Here is a 16,523-nt window from a genome sequence, read left to right on the forward strand (position 1 = left end):
TGGATTTCTAAGATCCTTTTTTCTTCATTGCTCTCCCTGTGACTCTCACACAGTGGTGGGATGAATCAAGGCCAAGATTTTAGCCTGTTATTAGGCCAAGGCTTGGGTCTGCCTCTCTATCCTCCTAGCCTTTCAGGCTTCCTTTTGCTCCCTTTTGATTTCCTCCTCCCGGTCTCTATTCAAAAACACCCTGTTTGCCTCCTCCACCAAATCAGAGGTTGAGGTCTCTGGTCCTTTTCCTAGTTTTTGCAATTTTCTCCTTATGTCTGGGACTGCCTGGGTTATGAAGGAATGGGCCAGCAGAACTCTTCTTTCCATACTTTGTAGATCTGCCTGGATAAAGTTTTTGAAGGCCTCTGTGAGCCTTCCCAAAAAAAGAGCTGGATTTTCATCCTCTCCCTGTATAACCTCTTTTATCGTATTATAATTAATGACCTTCTGGACACCCCAGGTCCTTCCCTGTAGTAGGCAAGTAGTGAGGTATCTAAAGAATTCCTTTTCTGTCCTTGTATTGGGATCCAAATTTGGCTCTGCAGAGGGGGGGACTGCCTCTTCTGCAGGGGGCCGGATTGACCTCCACCCGCTGTCTCATCAGATACTTTTCTAGCCTGATTTAGGGTTCTAGCTTTTTCCTCGTTATTACAACATTGGGTGAGGATGACCATTATATCCTTCCAGGTGAGGGAGAAGTTAAGGCTAAGATGCTCAAATTCGTCTTAAACCTTTGGGGGTTCTCACAATATGAACCCAATTGTTTCCTACATTGGGTAATGTCTTGCATAGAAAAAGGAACATGAACATGCATAGTTCTCCCCTCCCCATCTGGTACCTCTCTTAGGGGGCAGATTTTTTCTGAGAGTGACGTTTCCTTCTGTAGAGGACAAAACTTACTTCCTGATCATAATTCCATGGGGGAAGCTACATACAGAGGTAGAGCTGAGGCAACTGTAAGTGACTTCCCTTCAGGTTCTGTGACTTCTGGGCTTGTCTGAACTTCCTTTCTCCATGTCCTCTCTGCCCAAGCTGAGGGGGTCAAGAGAAGGTCACGGGGATCTTCTGCTTCGGACCTTGCCAAAATGACTTTGCAAGAGCATTTATCAGGGTCTTCAAGCTTACATTTTCGCCTTTTCTCAGAATTCTGGTAGAGGACCATAAGGGCCTGGACATAGGGAATCTCCTTGTATTTATTCTCACAATTGCAGTATAGATTGAGCTGCAAAATGGTATTGAATCCAAGTGACCCAGTATGAGTACAGTATTTGATAAGTTTTTTCATTTTTAGTTCATCCAATTGGAATCTCTCCCAGTGGGTCAAAAGACAACCCAGCGGGGTGTCTAAATGGAAGTTAGGCTTATTTCCCATTTTGATGGTGGTATAGTTTATATTCCATTCCCAGAGGACCAGTACTGGGGTCAGTTCAGTTCAGTCGCTCAGTCGTGTCCAACTCTTTGTGACTCATGAACTGCAGCATGCCAGGCCTCCCTGCCCATTACCAACTCCCAGAGTTTACCCAAACTCATGTCCATTGAGTCGGTGATGCCATCCAACCATCTCGTCCTCTGTCGTCCCCCCCTCCTCCTGCCCTCAATCTTTCCCAGCATTAGGGTCTTTTCCAATGAGTCAGCTTTTCACATCAGGTGGCCAAAGTATTGGAGTTTCAGCTTCAACATCAGTCCTTCCAATGAATATTCAGGACTGATTTTCTTTAGGATCGACTGGTTGGATCTCCTTGTAGTCCAAGGGATTCTCAAGCGTCCTCTCCAAAATCACAGTTCAGAAGCATTAATTCTTCTGCGCTCAGCTTTCTTTATAGTCCAACTCTCACATCCATACATAACTACTGGAAAAACCATAGCCTTCACTAGACAAACCTTTGTTGACAAAGTAATGTCTCTGCTTTTTAATATGCTGTCAAGGTTGGTCATAACTTTTCTTCCAAGGAGCAAGCGTCTTTTAATTTCATGGCTGCAATCACCATCTGCATTGATTTTGGAGCCCAGAAAAATAAAGTCTGTCACAATTTCCACTGTTTCCCCATCTATTTGCCATGAAGTGATGGGATCAGATGCCATGATCTTAGTTTTCTGAATGTTGAGCTTTAAGCCAACTTCTTCACTCTGCTCTTTCACTTTCATCAAGAGGCTCTTTAGTTCTTCTTCACTGTCTGCCATAAGGGTGGTGTCATCTGCATATCTGAGGTTATTGATATTTCTCCTGGCAATCTTGATTCCAGCTTGTGCTTCTTCCAGCCCAGCGTTTCTCATGATGTACTCTGCATATAACTTAAATAAGCAGGGTGACAATATACAGCCTTGACATACTCCTTTTCCTATTTGGAAACAGTCTGTTGTTCCATGTCCAGTTCTAACTGTTGCTTCCTGACCTGCATACAGGTTTCTCAAGAGGCAGGTCAGGTGGTCTGGTATTCCCATCTCTTTCATTTTTTTTCCAGTTTATTATGATCCACACAGTCAAAGGCTTTGGCGTAGTCAAGAAAGCAGAAATAGATGTTTTTTCTGGAACTCTCACTTTTTCAATGATCCAGCAGCTGTTGGCAATTTGATCTCTGGCTCCTCTGCCTTTTCTAAAACCAGCTTGAACATCTGCAAGTTCACAATTCACATATTGCTGAAGCCTGGCTTGGAGAATTTTGAGCATTACTTTACTAGCATGTGAGATGCATGCAATTGTGTGGTAGTTTGAACATTCTTTGGCATTGCCTTTCTTTGGGATTGAAATGAAAACTGACCTTTTCCAGTCCTGTGGCCACTGCTGAGTTTTCCAAATTTGTTGGCATATTGAGTGCAGCACTTCACAGCATCATCTTTTAGGATTTGAAATAGTTCAACTGAATTCCACTTATCTAGACCTTTAGCAAATACAGAAGGATGGTAGCCTTCCCACTGCACTTCTCCACAAGGTGGTTCCAGGGTGTATTTGTCAGAATGAAATATTTTATACATTTGAGACATTACTCGCTTCTTAGTTGGATGTAATCATAGGATTTGTGTTTAAATATTTACACAATAAAGCATTTTTTCATACCAGTTTTACTAGATTGGCAACAGCCTGCCACAAAGTGCCAAAGACTTTGGAGAAAATTACATGATTTTGTTTTCATTATAGAGGAAATTCCATTACCTACTATAAAGTCCAAAATTCTACTTGCATTCAGCTTTTGAGTTGACTTCCAGAGAGGCGATCATTTTACCATTTTTTTTCTCATGCCATATAAAATCTGTAGTAATTGTCGAGGAACTAATAAACTATCAAGGTCAGGCACACTCTTTTCTAAAAGGAGAAGTTCAAAATCTTTTCCACAGTTAGTACTTGTTTCTTTTGGCTCTTTTAGGGCTAAATTGGTTAATATCAATTAATAAGTGAATTATTTTAAGGAATAGATACTAGGTTGGTGCTAACGTAATTGCAGTTTCAGACCGTGATAAATTTTAAATCATTATAACTAAGTTCAAACACATCTTTATTACTCAAAATGGGAACCATTACAATCAACACATTTTTGCCAACAAGAAATATGTTTGCTTATTCCGGTAGCATAAAAATCCATGCTTCAGGATTTGACGAACTCTCGGGAAGCATTTTCTGCCTCCGGCTGGTTGTAAGAACATTTTCTCTGCAAAAAGTTATCAAGATGCTTGAATAAGTGGTAGTCAGTTGGTGAGAGATCAAGTGTGTTATGGTCTTCTGACAGACCGGAACCTGGGGACAGGAGGTGATGAAAAGAAGGCAAAGAAAAGAAGGACGTGGGGGACCCAAGTCTCTAGTGGAACAAGGGTGCTTTATTCATGGCAGCGTGTGCTTATATGTTGTAATACAAGGAAGCTTTAGGCAAAAAATGAAGTTAAGTAAAAAACACCAAAACCAGACACATAACAACAGTAACTAAAGGAATAACAGTAGTCATAGGGCCATGACAACAGTAACTAGGGGAATAACAATCATCACAGGACCAGAAGATAATCCGTGTATTGGAAATAGGAACGTGACTAAGTAGTTTTACAGAAAAGTAAAAGGTTACTGAAAGGAATCCATGTATGCGTTCTGCCTCATGACCTCAGTCCTGAGAACTGCATGCAGCTCTGTTCATTCCTGTTTTACAGCAACGGATAAGGAACAGAGGGCCCTTGAGAAACAGAAAACAACATACAGGATTCCTTAAAATTAAACGTTCCCTAACAGTTCTCCATTTTTTATTATTTTTGTGAAAAAGGCCCTGACCAATTGAGTTTGTTTAGTGTGAACAATTTATGTTGAAAGGCATCAGTATACAACAAATATAATTACCAGGACAATTACCAATGTTACAGCATCAGACCCAATACTATGAGTAATACTTTGGAGCCATCTTTGAGGGTCTAGCCCAGATAATTGATCAGCTAGCTATTCAGCTAAAGTTTCCAAATTATTGGAAGAGGGCAGACTTTTAGAGAATGTTTCAAAGATTTTCTTTTGCAGTAATTGTATATTTAGGGAAGCATTATCATGTATGTCTTGTAAGTGAAATTTAATTTGTTCTCAATTGTAAGCACTATAGTTAAATCGAACAGAAGTGATACAAAATTTTGTAGAATTCCAATCACATTTTAGTATTACTTGTTTTTGTAAATCTATTAATTGATCTCTGACCTATTGGATGGCTGTTTTTAGTTCCTGTATTTTATCTTGAATTTCCTCATCTGAGCCTGAGTGGCCCATATAATATGAGCATCTTTGGTCCAATTCTGAATAAAGTTTTGTGTTTGAATTTAGGTTTGTAAAGCAGTGCCTGTGACAGTGGCAGTAGTGCAAATGGCTATTAGTCCCAAAATGCCAAGAATTAACCATCCAATGAATCATTTAGATCACCAGAGTAATTTAGTGAGTAGCCGGGAGGCAAGTCCTGCCATGGGACCCTCTTTCTAGGGATTCATTTTTCAAAGAAACAGGAATTAAGTATACATTTTGTAATCTATACAAGTCACAAAACAAAACTTATTAAATTGTAAGTTCTCTATAGCTATAACAAAAGGAAGAGGAACACAAGCTTATATAAAATATGAATGATTATAATGAAAGGAATAGTTACTGTGAGTTGAAGAGCGAGCCCAGCAGAGCTATACCAGCCAGGTATAGCCAGGGTCCGTCAGGGACCGGTGGTTGAAGCGCTCCAGGCCCTTTTGGCTCTCTGTTGCTGTATTGTTTTTGTAGAGTTTCACAAAAGTGTCCCAGCTGCAGTCCTCCTGGATCCAAGGCTCTAGGTGGTCATTTAGGTAAGTGGCCATCCAAGTTGTGATTTGATTCACCAATATTTGCATCTCCTTGTCTATGCTTTCTATGCATAGTGTCCCACCGAAGGGAAAAAAGGCCATAATGTGACCCCAGTTTACCCCGTCCCGCAAGAGTTCATACATTACCTGTTCAAAGCTCTGATATGCTGTCCCTGGGGTGATGTGGAGCTGGGACGTCAAGTCGCTGAATGTCTGTTGGTACCTCAGTTCAAACTCACTGTCTGTCTCCCTCAGGGTTTGCTTTACTGTTGACATGGGGATCACTTTCCGGGCGTCCAAGCTTCTCCTGTGGCCAGTGACTCCATTCACCGCAGGGCTATCTGCCAGGTGCCAAGATGGGTTGTCATTGATGACATTGCTGCTGCTAAGTCGCTTCAGTCGTGTCTGACTCTGTGTGATCCCATAGACGGCAGCCCACCAGGCTCCTCTGTCCCTGGGATTCTCCAGGCAAGAACACTGGAGTGGGTTGCCATTTCCTTCTCCAATGCATGAAAGTGAAAAGTGAAAGCGAAGTTGCTCAGTCATGTCTGACTCTTCACGACCCCATGGACTGTAGCCTACCAGGCTCCTCCATCCATGGGATTTTCCAGAAAGAGTACTGGAGTGGGTTGCCAATTGATGGCATTGGGGGTTTCCATATCTGCTTCTGTCCCTTCTGAGGCCTCAGTTCTGTTCTCTTCAACATCATTAAGTTGACTCCAGCTGTATCCTTTCTGGGAAAGCTTATAAGAGAGAAAGAAACCACCAGCTCTCAGTTGCTCTGAGATATTTTTATAATAAGGATGGGTTCCACCAGTCTATTGTCTAAAATATCTGTAGTAAAAAGGGGGCTATGTATACAGGTCCAATAAGTATGATTAATTAATTCAGCTTGAGTGGGGGAAGCAAAAGCAAGCAAAACAAGCATAGCAACAAAAATATTTTCTGGATTCCGAGGCATTCCCTGTTGAGAAACCAGATTTTTTTTTTTTTTCTTTTCTTTTCTTTTTTTTTTTTTAATTTTATTTTTTTTTAATTTTTTTTTTCATTTCTTTTTTTTTTTTCCATTTATTTTTATTAGTTGGAGGCTAATTACTTTACATCATTACAGTAGTTTTTGTTATACATTGAAATGAATTAGCCATGGATTTACATGTATTCCCCATCCCAGTCCCCCCTCCCACCTCCCTCTCCACCCGATCCCTCTGGGTCTTCCCAGTGCACCAGTCCCGAGCACTTGTCTCATGTACCCAACCTGGGCTGGTTATCTGTTTCACCCTAGATAATATACATGAGAAACCAGATTTTTAGCTTGATTAGTAAGGGCTTTTGTTTATCCCTAGGTAAGGAGATCATAAGGTCGATGGCGTTGAGGGCGGCTTTTCTTGGAGATTTTTAGAGTTGCCATGGCTTGTATTGGAATTTTTTCTTCCCCGGGAATTTGCCCGTTTTCTATTTTGAACACCAGAAGCTCCCCTGGGGTGGATCTTTCGAAGAGGAAGCCAATTGATTTCGCTGGAGCTATCTGGAGAAATACAAGCATACCCCTTTCCCTATAAGATTAATTTCCTAGATTTCCATTGTTTAGTTAGCCCATCTTGATACCAAACAGGCTGAGGAAGAGAAGTGTCTTTCAATTCTTAGAAATGTTTTTCTGCTTATGTCAAGATAACTCCATATGGTAAGTTTTTAAAAATTTAAAACAAATAAAGTCGTATTAACAATAGTTATAGGATTAAAGAATATCTTGTGTTTGGAATCTAGTGAAGTCTGCTCTGGACAGAGAAGATAGAATTGTTCCTGTGTATTCCTAGTTTTTAAATTTTTTTATTTGTAGTTTCAGTGTGTGAAATGGGGGAAGGTTGGTCCCTAATAATAGATTGTAATTCAAGAAAAAGTTGTTGACTAATAGATTGATTAGAATTTATGGTAGAAGTTTTTATTTTTTTTAATACAAAAACTGAATATGAGGAGTCAAAAATTATATTGATAGGGTAAGGATGTAGGTGAATAACCTGAATAAGAGCATATAATTCATTTTGTTGAGCAGAATGAAATTTAGTATAAAAGACTTTATATTCTTTGAGAGACCAAAATGAGGCTTTGGTGTTTTTAGTCCCATCTATATAGAAAACATCAGCTTGAGGTATATGTTGTGATGTAACAATGTAAGAGATAATAAATTCTGTATTTTTAAAGAAATTTTAAAGTTCATTAGAGGGATAATGAAATGAAATTTCTCTAAAATAGTCTGAGAAGGCTTTTTGGAAATCGGTAGAAATTTGTAATGCATTTTCAAATTGAGCTTTATTAATAGGCAATATAATTTGGTGAGGATAGGAGCCAATTAAAGTCTTGTTTTTTTTTTATTGATAATTATTAGAGCAATCAAATCAAGATAGGGCGTAAGTGACTTTGTCTCTTTAAAATGGGTATATATCCATTTTATTGGGTGTTCTTGCTGGGCAAGAAGTCTTGTGGGAGAATGGAGAGAAGGGAGTATAAACAACTCGAGAGGTAATTCAAGTCTAATATGAGTAAGAAATTGTTTTTGTATAATTCATTTTGTATTAAACAGAGTTTTTTTGTGTGTCTCTTGTGAAAGTGAATGAGGGCTATTTAAATCAGAATCTCCTTTTAAAGTATTAAATAGACTAGTCAGTTGGTAATTTGCAATACCCAAAGAGGTTCTAATCCAGTTTATATTGTCTCAAAGTTTCTGAAAATCATTCAAGGTTGATAATTTATCAACATGAATCTGTATTAGTTGGGGAGTAATATGTTGTCTACTAACAATAGATCTTAAGTAATGGTAAGTTCTAGAGGTTTGAATCTTTTCAGGGACAATGATTAATCTAGAGTCTTAAGCATTGTTGAGCTACGTCAGACATTTGTTGAGTTTTTAAAACAGATGAAGCAGAAAACAATATATCATCTATATAATGAATAACAAGAAAGTTAAGAAATTTGTTTTCTCACAGGTTCAAAGGCTTTGGCTACATAATATTGACATATGGTGGGAAAATTTATCATTTTTTGAGGCAATATAGTCTACTGAAATCATTTATGAGGCCCAATATGATTAGGAAAAGGGAGAGAGAAGGCAAATATTTCTCAGTCTAGAGGGTGTAAAGGTATAGTAAAAAAGCTATCTTGTAAATCTATTAAAATAATGTCAGTTTTGAGGAATAATGGTAGGTAATGGAATTTTTGGTTGCAATGTACCCATAGGTTTTATAGATGTGTTAACTTTTTGAAGATTTGTTAAAAGATGCCATTTGTCAGATTTTTTTTTTTTACAAAAATGGGACAATTTTAAGGAGAACAAGATTCTTTAATATGTTTTAATTTCAAATGTGTGTCGAAAAGTTTTTTAGTAGCTTCTAGTTTTTCTTTTGTAAGGGGCCATTGTTCTGTCCAAATAGGCTTATCACTTTTTCAAGTTATTTTAATAATTGCATTGTTTGTTAAGTGAGCAGTGGCCCCAAGGAAAAATGTGGAATATGTATTTGAGTTTGTCATTGCACAAGTAAATCTCCTTTTATTAAATTAAGAGGTGCATCTGTCATGTAGGGTCATAATGTTGTAGGTTGGCCTTTTGGTCCCTCATATGGATATATTTGGACATTTTGATAAACCTCTTGTATTTTGGTTTGAGAAACTCCTGCAATTTGGCAAGAAATTTTCTGTATAGGCCGAGATTTGGGCCATAAATATTCGGAAATAATAGTAATATCAGATCTAGTATCAAGGAGACCAGAAAATTTTTTGCCATTAATTTTGATATATTTGGTTGGGTATATTCACATATTATTGATGTCCATAAGGATTGTTTTTGATCTGAATTGTCGAATCCATCTGTCTGTACATGATTAGAGGAGTTAATAGAAATGTAAGATAAAGGAAGTAATTGAGCAATTTTGTTTCCCTTTTTGAATTGCCATAATATCTGAGATGACATCATAATTGGAATCTCTCTCTTATAATTTGAATCAATTACTCTAGGGTGAACAGTATTGACCAAATAAAAGACTGAAGGTTTGTGGGGGTAGGGGTCCAAAAATTCCTGTAGGTATTTTAGAAGGGACTATTTGAGGAAAAAGGATAAAATCATTTAGAGCTGGTATATCGTCGGTAGCATTGCCAGATGTTGAGGGTTTAAGGGAAAAGATGGATTTTGCCCTGGTTTTTGTTGATGGGGACCTGGGGAGTCCCCAGGTTGGAGTTTCCCGAAATAGGCTTTCCTATAATATCATATTTAGATTGAAATTCTCTGGCCCAATGTATCCCCTTATGGCAATGAGGGCAAATTTTTGGAGGTTTTTTAATAGTTTTAATTTTTTCTGTGTGCTTTTTAGGAGAATCCTTTTTTAAATGAGTTTTATCCCCACATGTAAAACATCTTTCATATCCCTTTTTAAAGGTAGCCACCATTGTTTCGGTTAGCATTTGTATTTTTTTAGTTTCTGATCCTAAATTGTGATAAGCCTTTAAATAATCAATAATAGTCTCAATCTCATGAATTGGAGTGATAGCTCTTTAACATTTTTGGTTTGCATTTTTATAAGCAAGCAGTTTTTCTAGTTGCATTTTGGCCTCTTCTCTAATAACATTATGGGAAATAGCAACTTTGAATCTAGCTAAAAAATCAGCATAGGCTTCATTAGGTCCTTGAAATATTTTTGTGTAGTTATCTTCAGGTTTCATTGACTTCTAGCTTTCCAGGGGGAACATAAGGTTGGGGCTTACCCATATCCATATGTTGGGCTCAAAATCTGGACCATCTTTATTGGGGTTGGGTGACTCAACTATTTGGAGTTTATATCTGGCAAGGTTTTGTTCGGCTAAGGGCAGGTGTGTGGTGAAGGCTAGAAAGGACTCGTTTTTTATGTCCCAGTCTAGTAATCTAGAAAGCCTTTGTCATGAAGGAGAATGAGTAGATAGTGTTTTATCATAAATATGAGTATGTGTTAAAGGCTTATCATTGTCATTAAAGAAAGTATTGTTAGCTTTAGTGTCAAAAAGAGCCTCAGCAGAGTCCTTGTTAGAGTCATTTTCTCTTTGAGTTGAGAGGACTTTCAGTTTGGCGTTCATTGTAAGAGGGGGAGGAGCACTTGGGGCAGCGGAGCAGGGCTGGTGGGATAATTCTGAAATATTTTATGTTGTTTTAATTGGGCCTTTTGTAAAGTTTTATCATCAATTTATATTCATGTAACAAGTGTTCTGCCTGTTGTCAAATATCAGGGGGGGCTAGAATTTTCTTGAAATGGCAAAATCATGACTTTAATGAGGGCCCATAAGGGCCAGAAATCTATTAGAATATTTTTCCCCATCTTGTGGTTCATTTAACATTCTTTCTAACTTGGTTCCAAATCTTTAAACCAAAATTGCTTTCATCAAGGAACCAGGGATTATGTTCAATTACCGTTTGGAGACAAGCCTCTAATCACTGACGCGAAACCGAAAGTCCTTGAACCTTAAATAAATGATGAGGCAAAGTAGAAAAGTGGTGGGGCTTTCCAGCCATTTGTCCCATAACCCTGTACTTACCGACCTCAGTAGGTCCACACTCACTCTGTCTGCTTGCCAAGGGCATACTCCAAGTCCCTGTTTGGGTGACACTTGTTATGGTCTTGACAGATTGGAACCTGGGAACAGGAGTCGATGAAAAGAAGGACATGGGGGACCCAAGTCTCTAGTGGAACAAGGGTGCTTTATTCATGGCAGTGTGTGCTTATATATTATAATACAAGGAAGCTTTAGGCAAAAAATAAAGTTAAGTAAAAAACATCGAAACCAGATGCATAACAATAGTAACTAAGGGAATAACAACAGTCATAGGGCCATAACAACAGTAACTCGGGGAATAACAATCATCACAGGGTCAGAAGACAATCCATGTATTGGAAATAGGAACATGACTAAGTAGTTTTACAGAAAGTAAAAGGTTATTGAAAGGAATCCATGTATGCGTTCTGCCTCATGACCTCAGTCCTGAGAACTGCATGCAGCTCTGCTCGTTCCTGTTTTCCAGCAACTGATAAGGGACAGAGGGCCCTTGAGAAACAGAAAACAACATACAGGATTCCTTAAAATTAAACGTTTCCTGACACAAGTGAATATGGCAGATGAGGCAAAACCTTGTGCCCAATTTGTTTAACTTTTGAAGCATTAGTTGTGCGATATGTGGTCAGGCATTGCCATGGAGAATTGGGCCCTTTCTGTTGACCAGTACCAGCTGCAGGCATTGCAGTTTTCAGTGCATCTTATTGATTTGCTGAGCATACCTCTCAGATGTAATGGTTTCATCAGGACTCAGAAAGCTGTAGTGGATCAGACCATCAAATAGTGACCATGACCTTTTTTGGTACAAGTTTGGCTTTGGGAAGTGCTTCGGAGCTTCTTATTGGTCCAGCCACTGAGCTGGTCATTACCAGTTGTCATATAAAAGTCACTTTTTGTGACACATTGCAATCCAATTGAGAAACAATTTGTTGTGTAGAATAAGAGAAGACGACACTTCCAAATGACGATTTTTTTGATTTGTAGTCGGCTCATGAGGCACCCAGCTTTTTCAGCTTTCTGATTTGCTTCAAATGTCAAACAACCATAGAATGGTTGACATTGAGTTCTTGGGCAACTTCTCGTGTAGTTGTAAAAGAATCAGCTTCAGTGACTGCCCTCAATTGGTCATCAACTTCCGATGGCCGGCCACTTCGTTCCTCATCCTTAAGGTTCTCATCTCCTTTGCAAAACTTCTTGAATCACCACCGTACTGTATGTTCATGAGCAATTCCTGGGTCAAATGTCTTATTGGTGTTGCAAGTTGTCTCTGCTGGTTTATGACCCATTTTGAACTTGAATAAGAAAATCATTAGAATTTGCTTTTTGTTTATCATTTTCCTAATCTAAAATAAACATAAAATACACAGCAATGTCATTAGCAGAAAAAAAAGCAAGAAATGAACATTAAAATGACATATAACATAACCACATTTATTTAAGAATGTATTCCAATAGCAAATGGCAAAGTTGAACAATGCAAAACCACAATTACTTTTGCACCAACCTAATAGTATCAATAAATTCTATTTACTGTATTAGAAGGCACTGTTTACTACCAAGAATTTCCATACTTCAGATAGTTCAGAGTCATTCATCAGTGTGACCATTAGATAAACTTTCCAAGCTAATATATGGTTTCCCAGTTTCATCTTGGTACAGATATTTGTTCTACTAGCAATTATTTAATAAACATAGGTTGTTGTGAATCTATATGAGGAGCTAACCATTTTCAAGTGATCTCAGACTTGCTTATTCCCTTTTTCTATTTGATTTGTCAAAGCCAGTTATTTTTTGAGGAGATGTATATTTTTATCTAATCTGCTATAATCTAGGCTATAGTTCAGTGTAATTACCTTGGTTGGGCTTCCCTGATGGCTCAGATGGTAAAGAATCTGCATGCAATGCAGCAAACCCGAGTTCGATCCCCAGATTGGGAAGATCCTTTGGAAAAGGTAATGGCTACCCACTCCAGTATTCTTGCCTGGCAAATCCCATGAACAGAGGAACCTGGCAGGCTACAGTCCATGGGGGTCACAAAGAGTTGGACACAACTGAGTGACTAAGCAGGCACACACACATAGGTGAAGGTATTAAATGATACAGTTTCGAATAAGACTTCTGGTGATATTTTATCCCTGGTTTATGTTTAATATATCTATACATTTATATAAAAGCAGGCCCACATGTTTAGTTGTACGGTTTGTGCACTGCACAATTATACCCAGTTGGGGAGAAGGTTAGTACAGCCTAAACCTGTGCTCAGCTTGTCACTGTATTGCCTTGGAAGGGTTGCATCTCTCACAACACACTTTTTTCCAATTTCTGAGTGAAAGGGGCTGTATAGGTCAGCAGCAATCCTGTTCATGGGAAGGAAGTTTAGCAAAGCTGGGACTTCTTTTGTCATTAGTCTTAAATGATACTGCAGTAAATTTCTACTCCAAGTCTGGGTAGTTTACAAGCTTAAAAGCTAATAGTTTTTTGTTTCTTTTTTTCAAGTTTATTTTTATTTATTTACTTGGCTTCTTCAGGTTCTAGTTGTGGCACATGGGATCTTTGTCGCATCACATGGGATCTTCCGTTGCAGCACACGGGCTCTCCAGTTGAGGAGCATGGGCTCAATAGTTGTGGCGTGGGGGCTTAGTTGCCCCACGGCATGTGGGATCATCACTCCCCAACCAGGGACCAAACCCATATCCCCTGCATTGCAAGGTGGATTCCTAACACTGGACTACCAGGGAATTCCCTGCTTTTCAATTAAACATTCATGATCCATAAATACACAGCTTTCTTAACTTTAGGAGCTTTAGAGTAAATGCATGAACCTTCCAGCTTCACACGATGTAGGGGGACATACATATGTCTAGGGTCCTATCTTTGGCAATGACCAAAGTACCTTATAAGATATAAAACAAATTAGAATTTCGTATAACTCACCTAGTTTTCCAAATCACAGTTTTTCAAAATAGGCTTTCCTAGCCAAGTATGCATGAATTGATGGTTTCAATTGCTGCTGACCACAGGGTATTCTTTGAGTAGTCCCACCTAGTGTGTCAGGAAGGGGCAGCCTTGCCTGGATCAACAGACAGATGCAGCCAGAGGTGAACCAGGACCCTTACCTGACAGAACACAATTTGGACGGTACTTTGTAAAAGGACGACGGGCAAGGGATTAAGATTGCTTCAATTCCACCTCTGAAGAGTACATGCTTTTCTAAAGCCACCTGGCCACACACACCCCCTACACAGATGCGTCATCATTTGATTTACTGGATTCTTATTACACTTACTCTGGGCTCAGTTCTGGCATGTTTGAGATATTTTTTCCACTTTTTTTTTTTTGCTTCAACCCTTGACTAGGATACAGAATGGATCTATCTGAATGACAGAGAAGAGAGAATCAGCCTAAATGGTTGGGTGACCTAGTCCCAAAATAAGGCTTGATTCTCAAAAGAAAATGTGGAGAAAGCATAAAAAGAGAAAAAGGATTCATTTCTTTTTTATAGATTGTTTTTTAATACTTATTTTTGGCTGTGTTGGGTCTTAGTTGCAGCATGTCAGCTTCTCTCCAGCTGTGTGCAAGCTTAGTTCCCCCGAGGCACGTGGGATCTTAGTTCCCTGACCAGGGATCAAACCAGAGTTCCCTGCACTGGATGGTGGATTTTTTTTTTTTTTTTTTTTTTTTTTCGCTGCACTGGTTCTTCATTGCTGCAAGTGGGCTGTCTCTAGTTGTGGGGTGAATAGGGGCTACTTTCTAGCTGCAGTGGCTTCTCTTATTGCAGGGCACAGGCTCTAGGGTGCATGGGCTTAGTTGCCTTGTGGTATGTGGAATCCTCCCAGACCAGGGATCAAACCCATGTCCCCTGCATTGGCAGGCAGATTCTTTACCATCTGACCACCAGGGAATTCCCCAATAATTCGTTTCTTGAGCCCTACTATGTGGGGACCATGTGGCCCTGTGCCACCCAGTCAACAAACTTTGGAAAGCTGTGTCATGTTAGGTGCTAGGAATACAGTGAATAAAACAGACACCCTGCCCTATGACACTTATGATCTAGTGTCTAATAAATAATCATGCCAGTCATATTTGGGATGAGTGTCACAGAGGAAGGGTATAGGGAGCTCTGGGAGTGTGCCCTAGGAAACTGGAGAAGGGAAGACACTTGAAGAAAGGGTGGAGAATGGACTAAAGGGAGCCAGTGTGGATGAAGGGACACCAGGTAGAAAGAATGCAGCAGCCTGAGTCAGAGATAATGGTGGGTAGGGATGCTAGAGATAGAAAAAAATCAAATATATCTGTGTCATACACAAATAAGCAGATTTGGGGGGAGTTATCATCAAGGCTATGGTTTTTCCGGTAGTCAGGTATGGATGTGAGAGTTGGATGGTGAAGAAAGCTGAGCACCAAAGAATTGATGCTTTTGAACTGTGGTGTTGGAGAAGACTCTTGAGAGTCCCTTGGACTGCAAGGAGATCCAACCAGTCCATCTTAAAGGAGATCATTGGGTGTTCATTGGAAGGACTGATGCTGAAGCTGAAACTCCAATACTTTGGCCACCTCATGTAAAGAGTTGACTCACTGGAAAAGACCCTGATGCTGGGAGGGATTGGGGGCAGGAAGAGAAGGGGACAACAGAGGATGAGATGGCTGGATGGCATCACCGGCTCGATGGACACGAGTTTGAGTAAACACCGGGAGTTGGTGATGGACAGGGAGGCCTGGTGTGCTGCCATTCATGGGGTCGCAGAGTCGGACACAACTGAGCAACTGAACTTAACTGATCATCAAATAAGTTTTGGATGTGTTGAGATTGAAGTCCACGTGAGATGCATATCCTGTTAGAGAGCTTAAGGATAGTGAAAAATGTGGATCTGCAGGTCAGCTGAGAGATTTGGGGTGAAGACAAATTTGAGAATCAAAAGTACACATGGCATTTTGTTGTTTTTTGGTTGCTCTGGGTCTTCATTGCTGTGCGTAGGCTTTCTCAAATTGCGGTGAGTGAGGGCTACTCATTTTTGCAGAGCACAGGCTCTAGGCACACTAGTTACAGTAGTTGCAGTATGCAGGCTCAGTAGTTGTGGCACACGGGCTTTAGTTGCCCCACAGCATGTGGAATCTTCCTGGACCAGGGATTGAACCCATGTCCCCTGCACTGGCAGGTGGATTCTTATTCACAGTTCCACCTGGGAAACCTACTATACATGGTATTTGAAGCTATGTGAGTGGATTACTCATGGAAGAGGGTCTCAGACTGAGTCCTAGAAATCAAACTATTTAAGGACTAGTTAGAAGAATTTTGAACAACAGAGTCACCTCCAACCAAAAAGAATAATCAGTCACCTGAAAAGGAAGTCTAGGGTAAGCGTCTATGGTTGCCAGCAGCTAGGCTGAGTTTAGCTGTGGCTGTTGGCAGGGCTGGCGATGTGGTCCTTCCCGGGGAGTACAGTGGAGTAACTGACCCAGTGCTGCACTGAGGCATATTGGAGCCCACTGGCATTAGTCCCCACGGAGTGCAGTTACATATTTAATGTCCTTGTTGGGGTCTAATAGCCTAGCTTAGGATCCCGGTCCTCCACCGAAGAGGTGGCTGATTGTGTCCAAGTCACTTAAAACTAAATGTTGGATTATACATCTGTAAAATGTAGGACTGTCTTAAGGGTTACTACCATGCTGTAGTATGAATCTTAATTATA

The 16,523-nt window shown here is 39.8% G+C and overlaps 1 long non-coding RNA gene and 1 pseudogene across 1 annotated transcript in view; both read right to left on the reverse strand.

Moving 5' to 3' along the window:
- Positions 1-16,523, reverse strand: part of LOC110139598 (uncharacterized) — a 31,234-nt gene that overhangs the window by 9,559 nt on the left and 5,152 nt on the right. The window lies entirely within an intron of this gene.
- On the reverse strand, positions 4,897-6,208 carry LOC110139593 (bcl-2-like protein 1; annotated as a pseudogene).

This window comes from Odocoileus virginianus, chromosome 10 (assembly GCF_023699985.2).
Source record: "Odocoileus virginianus isolate 20LAN1187 ecotype Illinois chromosome 10, Ovbor_1.2, whole genome shotgun sequence".
Lineage (NCBI taxonomy): Eukaryota > Metazoa > Chordata > Mammalia > Artiodactyla > Cervidae > Odocoileus > Odocoileus virginianus.